This window comes from Epinephelus moara, chromosome 12 (genome assembly GCF_006386435.1).
Source record: "Epinephelus moara isolate mb chromosome 12, YSFRI_EMoa_1.0, whole genome shotgun sequence".
In the NCBI taxonomy this organism is placed as follows: Eukaryota; Metazoa; Chordata; class Actinopteri; order Perciformes; family Serranidae; genus Epinephelus; species Epinephelus moara.
The window spans coordinates 4,985,725-4,992,881 of record NC_065517.1 but is presented as its reverse complement, the minus strand read 5'-3'; the positions used below and the strand labels follow the sequence as shown (position 1 = coordinate 4,992,881).

The 7,157-nt window shown below is 44.9% G+C and overlaps 1 pseudogene; it reads right to left on the bottom strand.

Moving 5' to 3' along the window:
- Positions 1–2,802: 2,802 nt before the first annotated feature.
- Positions 2,803–5,951, bottom strand: LOC126398842 (uncharacterized; annotated as a pseudogene).
- Between the last annotated feature and the right edge of the window lie 1,206 nt (positions 5,952–7,157).

The window sequence follows — 7,157 nt, the reverse complement described above, 5'->3', positions numbered from 1 at the left end:
GTGAGTATTTTTATGATAAGGTAAATAACTTACAAAGTAAAATACAATCAACAAATTATGATGCTTCTATAGAAATAATTAGGGAATTAATTACAAAGAATAAAATGTGTAAATTTAACATTGAAAGTGTAACTGTATCAGAAGTTGAACATTTAATAAATAAATCTAAGGATAGACCTTCCGGTATAGATCATTTAGATGTTAAGTTTCTAAAATTGGTATCTAATGTAATTAGATACCAATGTTATTGTCTACCATATTACAGTTTTTCCCAACTGCTAAAACACAAAAGCCAATTCTCTAAACCAAATGACCAGTTCTCTAAACACGTTTAATAAAACTAGCCCCCATTTGCCAAAACCATAAACACACTTCACATTATCAAATTAAAGCTCATGTGATGCAAAATGCTTGCCACAGTCAGCAAAATTTGAACACAATGTACACACCTGCACAATTACACATAACGACTCAAAATTGAAGACACTTGTTGCAAATGATGTGACCACACCTATAAAAGCCAGTTCAGAGTGCACAGTTTGCCTGGCAAGGGACAATATTGCCTGCGATGTAGATGAGGTCCTGTGGCCCGACCCAGCTCGACGACATGATGCCGCACAATGATTGTGGAGTGTGTGTGTGTTGTATAGTTCCATAAAATAAATAAAAAACATCACACCCTGAACATTGTTTTCAGTGAGTATTGTTGTGTATAATGGATCCTCTGTAGTGTTTGCATTGAGTTGTGATGCAGTACAGTAGTGTACATACTGTATTTTCTGTAGATTTACATACTGTTCATATGAAACACACAAATCTATGAATGCCCAATACTCTACAGTGATATATTCTGAGAACAGATACTGTAAGGTTTCTAAAAATGTGCTTTGGCAGTTGTGAAAAAAAAAGAACATTCTCACACACTGAACATTGTGTTTTCAGTTGTTTTGTTGTAGTCTGTAATGATGCGTATAGTGTTTAAATTTTTGCAGGCTTTGAGCAGCTGTTTTGGTGTGAAAGTTTGAGTTTTGAAGAGAGAAGGTGTGGTTTTGTTTATGTAGCTTTAGAAAAGTGTGTTGTGTTTCGAGTTTTGGGAAAATGGAGGAAAGTTTTGTGAAATGTGTTTTAGCAATTGAGAAAAACTGTATTAATTTAAGTATTGACAAATGTGTCTGTCCACAGGCATGGAAAATAGCAAAAGTTGTTCCTTTGTCAAAGAATTCAGCTGCACCATTCTGCGGTTCTAACAGCCGTCCAATTAGTTTGTTACCAGCATTAGGAAAGATTATGGAGAGAATAATTTTTGAACAAATTCAAACTTATTTTGAAGTCAATAACTTAAACACATGCAATCAGAATGCCTATAAATCTGGTCATTCCACATGTACAGCTCTGACACAAATGGTCCATGATTGGCAGAGGGAGCTAGATAATAGACATTTAGTGGGTGCAGTGTTACTTGATTTAAGTTCAGCTTTTGATGTTATTGATCATTCTTTGTTATTAGATAAGTTGAAACATTATGGATTTACAGTTACTGCGTTAAAATGGATGGATAGTTACTTAACGAATAGGAAACAAACTGTTTACTTTAATGGCAGTGCATCAAAGATGAGACATGTGGAGTTCCTCAAGGTAGTTGTTTAGGACCATTATTATTCTCTGTATTTATTAATGATCTCCCTTTTGTTTTAAAGAAGTCCAATATTGCTATTTATGCAGACGACTCAACAACAATTGATGCTACTTCTCCTTTAATAGGTGAACTGAACAACATTTTACAAGAGGAATTAAAGTTAGTGGCTGAATGGATAATGAGCAATAAATTAATTCTTAATGTGGAAAAAACTAGTTTATAGTCTATATTATTTTGCTCAAAGTATCAGTTCAAACCAGAATTGACATTGACATTAAATGTAAACAATATTTCGGTTGAACATGTATATAAGACAAAAGTGCTGGGTGTAATCTTGGATCATAATTTGTCGTGGTCCAAACAAATTGATACTGTTGTTAGCAAAATGGGAAGAGGCGTGTCAGTCGTAAAAAGAATTTCTAAATTTTTGTCTCCAGATGTCAGGAGGCAGGTTTTGAATGCTTTGGTTTTGTCGCAACTCGATTATTGTTTTGTAGTTTGGTCAAGTATTTCAGTTAAGAACTTGAAAAAATTACAAGTAGCTCAAAATAAAGCTGCACATTGTGCTCTGTCGTGTTCTTACAGAACCAATGTGACCAGCATGCATGATAGTCTGGGCTGGTTATCTATAAGACAAAGGTCTACCTATGCTTTATTAAATTTTCTAAGAAATATACTTGTTACAAGAGCACTGAAATTATTGTATGAAAGATTACTCTCCCATTTTGCTCAACATAGTTATCTAACAAGAAGTGCATCAGAAAGGAGGTTCATATTGCCGAAAGTGAGTAGAGGTATAATACAGAGAACAGTTCTGTATAGCGCTATGGTTGGCTGGAATTCTCTGCCAGTTCATATTTCTCATGAAAGTAATAAAGATCGGTTCAAAATGCAGTTAAAACATTATCTCTTAGTATTTAATGAATTATGATTTAACATATTTCATATTGTTAAATTGGGATAATTTTAGTTTGAATGGAATTGTAGTCAGTGTATACCCTTTTTGGAATTAATGTGTGTCAAATGTGGTCAAAATACAAGGATAAGGTCATTTCAGACTGATTTTCTTTTTTTAGTGTACTGAATGAAAGATACATCCTAGGAGGCTCTGGGACACATCCTCAATGATGTGCCTGAGATCATTGGGCGTTTCGGGTCTTTCAACATCAGACGCCCTCACTCAGGTGACCCAGCCAGGGTTGATCAGGCCCTGGCTTGTGTCCCAGCAGCATAGTTCCACTGATCGCTCCTCCTGATCCAACGCCATCTGGAGGCTCTCTCTGCAGCCTCCATGGTGTTCTTTATGGCTTTCCTCTTCGCAGCCCCTGTGATGCCAAGCAGTGTGAAAACTTTGCACAGTGAGCGGCCAGCAAAGCTTCAGCACCCCACTTCTATGGGCTCACAGCGTGCCTTCCAGCCTCTTCCTTGGCATTTCTCCACCAGCTCCTGGTACTTAGACCGCTTCTGCTCGTTCGCCTCCTCGATGCGGTCCTCCCATGGAACTGTCAGTTCTACCATTAGAACTTGCCTTGCAGAGACAGAGTAAAGCACGATGTCTGGCCTCAGGGATGTTGTTGTGACGTGGTCCGGGAACTTGAGTTGCTTGCCCAAGTCTACTCTCAGCTCCCAGTCAGACGCTGAGGTGAGTAGGCCGGCTGCTGGTTTGGGTTGTGACTGAGGCTGCTCTCCAGCCCTGACAAAGATGATGTTCCTCTTGCCTTGCTGGTGCTTGTTGGTGTTGTTGTGGGCTACGGCTTTGGAGATGGCTTCAGCAGCTGCCTTCAGCACTTGGTCGTGCGACCCTCCCCCAGTGCTTTCGGGCAGCTGCTGAGGATGTGTTCAAGTGAACCTCTCCCGGAGCACAGAGCACAAGCTGGAGAGTCGGCCATGCCCCAGAGATGGAGATTAGCTGGGCTAGGTAGGACGTCATACGCAGCTGTGATGATGAACTTGATGCGCTGGGGTTCTGCCTGCCAGAGCTCGGCCCAGGTCACCTTCCTGTCCAGCGCCCCCTCCCACCTCGTCCATGCTCCCTGCTTCTGCATGCCCACCATCCTGCTGGTCCGCTCCTCCTCGACTCCTGCCCGCACCTCTTTCAGGACTAGCTGGTGTTTGCCCTGCCCGTGTACCTTCTCATAGTGGGGCTGAGGAAAAGCACCGAACCCTGCACACCCCGTTGCCACTGTGCCCACCAAAGCTCTGTGTCTCAGCCGGGACTCGGCTACCTCCAGGCCTTCCTGGGCTTTCCACTTCCTGCCTGTACGCACCATGATGCCCGCTGATGCAACTCTTGAGTCCTTAGAATCCTGATAGACCATAGCCTCTCTCGTCCGAGAGACTCTGAACTCCTCGTCAAGGCTGCTGATTGGGAGCTGGAGTTTGTTGGTCTTCCCATACAGTGCTGTGCTGCAGAGGCTGCGAGGCAAGCCCAGCCACCTGCGGAGGTAGCTACTGATCTTCTTCTCCAGGGTTTCTACTGTTGACAGGGCCACCTTGTACACCAACAAAGACCAGAGTACTCGGGGTAGGACGCCATGCTGGTACATCCACATCTTAAATCTCCCGGGTAAGCCAGACTTGTCTACCGCCGACAGCCACGTTTCAAGCTCCTTGATGGTAATTTGGATTGCTGCTGTATCCCTGAGACTACAGTCGAAGACCTTTCCCAGGCTCTTGACCAGTTTCTCGATGATAGATGGGATTGCCGTGCCATCCAACAGGACGCGAAACTTGTCTGTCACCTTTCCCTTCTTCAGCACCATGGCCCTGGATTTAGCTGGTTTGAAGCTCATTCTTGCCCAAGAAATAAGCTTTTCCAGGCCCTGGAGTATCCACCTCCCACCAGGCACCAATGTTGTGGTGACAGTGAGGTCATCCATGAAGGCTCTGATGGGGGGCTGCCGAATGCCAGACTTGGACAGAGGGCCTCTGCATTCCGTTTCTGCTGCCTTGACTACCATGTTCATGGCAAGGGCGAAGAGGCTGACTGAGATGGTACACCCAGTTATTATCCCCTTTTCGAGCCGATGCCAATCTGATGTTACACTCCCAGATGTGACCCTGAGCCTGAAGTTCCCGTAGTAATTCAGGATTAGGTCCTTGATCTTCCTGGGTACATGGTGTTGGTCCAGGGTAGTCTCAACCAGCTTGTGGGGTATGGAGCCGTATGCATTGGCGAGGTCAAGCCAAAGCACAACAAGGTCTCCTTTCCCCTCCCGTGCCTCCCTGATCAGCTGGGTCACTACTCCGGTGTGTGTTCTAGACATCCTGGTACACCCGGGATACCTCCTTTCTGGACCGATGTGTCGATATAGGCGTTCTTGAGGAGGAAGTCTGTTAACCTTCTGGATAGGATGCTGAAGAAGAGCTTCCCCTCGACGCTGAGAAGTGAGATGGTTCTGAACTGCTCCAGCTTGGTGGAATTCTCTTCCTTGGGTATCCAGACTCCCTCCGCCTGCCTCCACTGGTCTGCTACAGCTCCTCTGCGCCAAATCACACGCAGGATCTTCCAGAGGGTTCTTAGGAGCTCTGGGCAGCGCTTGTACACCTTGTAGGGTACTCCGCTTGGTCCTGGGGCTGATTTGGCTCTGGCAGCAGCAACTACCTCCTGGACTTCCTTTCAGGTGGGCTCACGGGTGTTGAAGCCAGCAGTGGGAGATGGTATGTCCAATAGGGCTCTGAGGGGTCCTAGTTCCTGCTGTTTGGTGAATCCGAAAGGATCAGCTATGAATGCAGTTCGCTTCCTGGCTCTCTCTGACCTCCGCCTCCTATGCCATACAGCTCTGCGCAGGGACATCAGTTTCTTCCTGATGATATTTCAGAGCTCAGCCAGTGGTGGTTTCTCCTCCTCAGTTGCTGCCTTGAACTGTCTTGCGAGAGATTGAAGCTCTTTCCGCAGTTGGTGGATTTTCTCTGCCCTTCGGTTCATAGTGAAGTTGGGTCTGATGGTCTTTCCCTCTTCCACACCGAACCTCTCTGCCCCGAAAGTGACAATAATGGTGGTCATGGTCTGGAGCCGTCTGTCGACATCCCCTTTTGCTGTTGATTCGATGATTCTGGCTGCATCCTCATCGAATTGATGCCACACTCTGTGCTGGCTTGCGGGAGGCCACTTGATACGCTGCGGCTGAGCTACTTTGCTGGGAGCTGGGGAGCTTAACACTTGGAGGTTCTGGGCTCTGTGGGGTGTCTCCTGGCCAGGCTCCTCCGTCGTCTCACCAGGACTGGGTCCTGTGCGCTGTGATGCACTCCCCTGCACCAAGCATTTCATTCGGCCCTGATGGATTTTAAGGCGGCGCTCGTTTTTGCAGACCTTCCCGCAACTGCATCTTAAGGTTATCGTCGTCGTTAAGCCGTTTGCTGAAGTCGTCACCGTTGGATCCGTCCTGTTGGGGAACTCATCCTCCCCCCCTCTCGGGTTCCCCTGGGGGTATGTCTCAGTAGGTTGATCTGTAGCTTCTTTTGGGTTCTTCCTCAAGGAAGATGCAAGTTGGGATGCTACCCCTTCCTGCCCCGGCTGCCGTCTTTCCGGGCTGTCAACTGTCTCTCCAGTAGTCTCCAATCTAATCTATTAACATTACATTATTTAAGATAGTACTGATGTACAGAATGAAATCTGAATGTGGAAAATGAGTTAAGGGATTTTGTAAATCTGTGATGTCCGTTAAATGATGACCATTACATTTTCCTATGTGGTTTATTTATTACTAAGGGAGCTGTCGTTGCTTTGTTTTGTTTTGTTTTGTGTAAATGTATGTTTGATATGTGTTTGTTATGTGTAAGTGAGAATGTTTATGTGTATGTATGTTGGACCCCAGGAAGAATAGCCAATGCTGTTGCTGGTGCTAATGGGGATCCTAATAAAAAGAAAGGAAAGAAAGAAGCTAAAGCCTACAGATCACAGAGTAAAAGTGACCCACCACATCACTGCTGATCACCACAGAAGACAATGAATATAAAGGGAAACTTTGCTGATATTGAACCAGCTGTGTGGCATCACAGTGCGTGCAGATGAACAGTGTTTAGCTTCACCCCCGTGCCGCTTCCAGCACCCAGACTGGCAGCTGGACTGTCGGGGGGCTGCGGAAGAAGTCAAACAACGTTCATCTGCGCACAATGCGTTGACACACAGCTGGTTGAATATCGGCAAAGTTTCCCTGCTTCCCTTCACCGGTTCCTGTACAGGAGGGTTGGCCTTTTTTCACTGTTATAATCATTAAAAAGCAAAAGCAGCATGTGTATACATTCAGTAGGCTATATCATACTTATCGGATGTTAAATTCAGACAACACTGAAGTTATTGTTCTTGGCTCCAAACAACGCAGAGACTCTTTATCTGAGGACACAGTTTCTCTAGATGGCATTGCTCTGGCCTCTAGCACTACCATAAGAAACCTCGGAGTAACATTTGATCAAGATTTGTCTTTTAATTCTCATTTAAAACAAACCTCACAGACTGCATTTTTTCATCTGCGTAATATTGCGAAAATTAGGCCTATCCTGACCCGAAAAGATGCAGAAA